This window comes from Microtus ochrogaster, linkage group LG5, assembly GCF_000317375.1.
Source record: "Microtus ochrogaster isolate Prairie Vole_2 linkage group LG5, MicOch1.0, whole genome shotgun sequence".
Lineage (NCBI taxonomy): Eukaryota > Metazoa > Chordata > Mammalia > Rodentia > Cricetidae > Microtus > Microtus ochrogaster.
In genome coordinates, this window is record NC_022031.1 from 61,144,033 (window position 1) to 61,148,236 (window position 4,204).

A 4,204-nucleotide genomic window follows, 5' to 3' on the forward strand; every position below is an offset into this window, starting at 1 on the left:
TCCCTCCCTCCCTCCTTTCTTTCTTTCTTTCTTTCTTTCTTTCTTTCTTTTCTTTCTTTCTTTCTTTCTTTCTTTCTTGCATGGCTCATTCCTCAGTGTTGGATGAGTTATTCCAAAGTCCACTGTGTTTCCTCTTCCCCCAAAAGCCAAATGAAACAAGATGATTGACCTTATTTAAGATTTGCATAGCACTTAGATTTTCACCAGGTGTGTGTGTGTGTGTGTGTGTGTGTGTGTGTGTGTGTATGTGTGCACGTGCACGTGCCAATGTTTGCATGCTGAGTTTCCACGGCTTTGGAAGTTGGAGACATAGAAAGTTCCTGTCACTACCCAGAGAAGTAGAGAAACGACAAGAATGTTTCCAATGAACAGAAAGCCTTTTAGAAGTGATAGAGACCAGCAAGAGAACTGCTCATGCGGTGCTCCTAGTGTCATCTTGGGGATGCCATGATGTGTATAATAATGTATTAGCACTAAAAAGTCTCTTTGGAGGCCACCATGTCCTCAAATGGCAGCACCTTGTTCAGTCAAAGTTAGGAACAAGTGACTGCACCAGAATCCACGCTTCTGGAGCTCAAGTTGAAGACCTAGGTGTCTGCAGGTTTCCTTCTGAGGTCTGTGGAGGAAATTCTGTCCCAGGTTCCTCTCCTGGGCTTGTAGATGGTTGCTTTCATGCTCAAGTGGTCTTCTTTCTTGCCCATGAATCTATGGCCAAGCTCCCCATTTTTATAGGGACAGCAGCCATCTTGGATTAGGACCCACCCTGACGTCCTCATTTTGACTTCATTTTCTATGAAGAATCTAACACGAGATCACATGTCAAGGAAGCTGGGAGTTAGCACTCTGACGTATGAACTTGGGAGGAAGATACACTGTTCAGAGGATCACATAGACTTGGTTAAAAATTCAGAGACTCCTGGAGTGAGGCACAGAGGGGATTGAGGGGAGAGCAACATACAGACAATGTTCTAGACAAGAACAAAATCTCTCAGATTGACACAACCTTGGCCTTGGCACGGTATGAGGTGTGTGTGTTAGGGTAGGGTGAGCCACGTTAGTGTAGGAAGAGGAAGAACAACCATGAAGTACAAGCAAAATCTTTTTAAATTTGTGGAAGGGCGTAGTGTATGAAAGATTCTCTCGGGCAGAGGAGTCCGCAGTCAAGAGTGCAGGCCCGGAGATGAATGTGGGAGTGTGGTGGCCCTGGACGAGCTTCTTAACTACTCAAACTTTAGCCTCTTCCTATTTTCATTCCCAATGATGTGATATCTGCTTCATAGGGTTCCTCTGGGGGAAAAAAGATAATTCATATGGAAGTCTCAGAGCAGAGTGGTTTGTTTCCAGCAAGTGCCGACTGTCTTTGTGCTGTGATCCTGTGTAGTCCGCGGGGATGCCTGTGACTTCTGGGCTAAGACGGACTGGTTCCAATTCAAGGTCAAGGTCCTGATAAGCCACCTGCTGGGCGAGGTGACCGAGGTCTTCTGTTTAAAACTCATTAAGAGCCCAGAGCCTTTGACCTTTGTCACTGCAAGTAAGCTTGGCCTTTCAGATAGTTACCATAGAAACTGTCTGAACCGGTCTCTGCAGCTGAGGGAGACCCTGACAATAGCCAAATTTTCAAGCAGACGTTCGGCCATCCCTTCAGAGGAGACACCACGGGGTTATGGGACGGTCAACTAAGTCCTGTTCAGGTGGTCTCTCTGAGTGTCCTGTGAGTGGACGTCAGTGCCTCCAGGCGGCTTCAGTGGTTTCCGGTCAGGGTCCTCATGACCCAGGGTCTGAGAGTCACCCAGTGAGTCACGTTCCTGCAAAGAGGAACTAGAGCCAGACCTGTGTGAGAGAACAAAGCTCTTGGCGTAGTTGGCTCCAATCCTCTGGGGAAGGCTTCCACTTGCAGTCCTGCTGGTCTGTCTGGGGGCTACGAGGGGGCTGTTGCTTGAGGAGTGGGGCAACCAGAAAGCGGGCTGCGAGAGGAGATGTTCAAGCCAATGGCGTTTAAAGCTCTGACTGAGAAAGCCCAGGCTGCAGGATGGCACACCCTGTTCCAGGATTAATCCTGACTCTTCCAGCTCTCACTGGTGAGCGAGGGGCCAGAAGCCAGTGCAGAAACCCGACCCCAGCCAATCAGTCTCCAGACTCTACGCGGCCTACAACTTCATGGCATGGATGATTGTCCTCAGATACATCGTGACACCCCTTACAGAGATGTGGCAAGTGGTTGTTTCTCCCTCCACAGGAAACTGTCCTGGGAGCGGCAACGCCATGTCCAAATGACGAACAGGTGTCTTTGGATCACTATCCCGGACGATGATAAGAAGTTCATTTTATTAATGTTGATTTTTTTTTTGTCATTCAACTTGTATTTCTTTGAATGATTCAAGAATCCAAAAAAAAAAAAAAATCAGTTCAGTGGAAGAGGACATATTCCAACTGTTTCTCAACCATTTATTGGAGCAAAAATTATTATTGCATTTAACAGAGAAATAACCCCTTATGTGCTATGTCTGAAGATTAGGCTTTAAATTTCAAATTAGTGAATAGTTATTTTTATGAGAATAATATTTATTCTGAAGGCTTATAGATGAGGGCAAATTAATAGGCTTTCTGTGTTAGGGAGTGATGAATACTGTAGAACCTAACCCACATCTGTTGAGATCTTACTATATGTGTTATGGTACGGAGCACTCCGGGAGGTTAAAAAAGTAGCAAGATCTCTACTCCAGAGGTCTTATTACCATTACCAGTAAATAAAGGATAGATAAATCAATCAGTCAATACTTGATAAATAAGAAGATGAGGATGTTTAGAAGGAAGAGGCCTCTGTCTGGAGAGCAAGGGTGGCTTCCTGAAGGGAGCACGAGCAGGGCCCAGCTCTGCAATGGCAGACCCATGCGTCCTATCTGGCGGAGTTAAGAAGCCTTGGCTGAACATCTGTCAGTACACGAGAGAGCTGGACGCTGTTGGCAGAGGGAGAGTGGGAAAGGAGCTCACAGAGACTTTGTTAAGCAAATCCTGCTGTTCATTGTCTGTGCCCCAGGCCTGTGGCAGGTGGGGAGGAGATCAGTGTGCAGGACACAGATCTGGGCAAAGGGCACGGGCTGCCAGGGTGTGGGGAGGGAGTGGCAGATAAGTGCCGAGAGCGGGCATAGCCTGTGAAGGCCCTGGCTGGGGAGGAATTTGAGGACTAGGGCTCCGTGTCTCAGCCCGGTTTCACTTGTATCAGGAAACTGTAGGTTGATAACTGGCTGTGTGCATTTTGCTCATGTTAAACAGGAAGTTCAGCTTAAGAACACACACCCCTCAGTACCCATGAAGACCCTTTTTGTATCTGAGACATCTACACATACCAGATCCAGGCCCTTAGGTAACAGGGTGCCGTGTAGGTAACCACCCGCAAGCCAGCTTCTATTACCTAAACACACAATTGGCTTTCATTTAAGAATAATTAACTTTTTTTTTTTTTTTTTTTTTTCGAGACAGGGTTTCTCTGTAGCTTTGGTGCCTGTCCCGGAACTAGCTCTTATAGACCAGGCTGGCCTCGAACTCCCAGAGATCCGCCTGCCTCTGCCTCCCGAGTGCTGGGATTACAGTGTGCACCACAGCCAGGCACATTGCATTTTAAGACTAGGTTTTGCATATAAGGGGAAACATTCAGCATTTGCCTTCCAAGTCTGCTGTACTTGGCTTGACATGATGGTTTCTTGTCACTCACTCACAGCAATCTTATTTTTCAGTACCACACTTTCTGTCTGGGACATCTCACTAGCCTGAGTGCCTGGTTGGTTGTAATGCCATGGAAATCATTACATTGTCCGGCTTTGGGAATGTTAAAAAACAACTTTCTTATGTGTGTAAGGCTGACACATGCCCCCGGCCACCTCTGGTATTTTTTTTCCCTGTGGCTAGTTGAATCTGTAGATTAGGAATTTGTGGAAGTATGTATTTTCTATCTTACTATTTCTTTGCCTTTGTCTTTCCTATCATATTATTCTAGAATATGGAAGACTCTTAATTTGTTTCAATGTTTTCCCAGATCAAATAAGCAGTCCTCGATAGTTAAAGAAACACGTTGTTTGTATTTAATTATAATGAGTTTAATCTAAAATACTTGGCATGTCTACCAAATTTATTCTGTTAGAAAAGCTAAATTTTAAACAGTCAAGGAATTAAGGAATCTAAGACTCAAGAAGAATCATAATTCTAG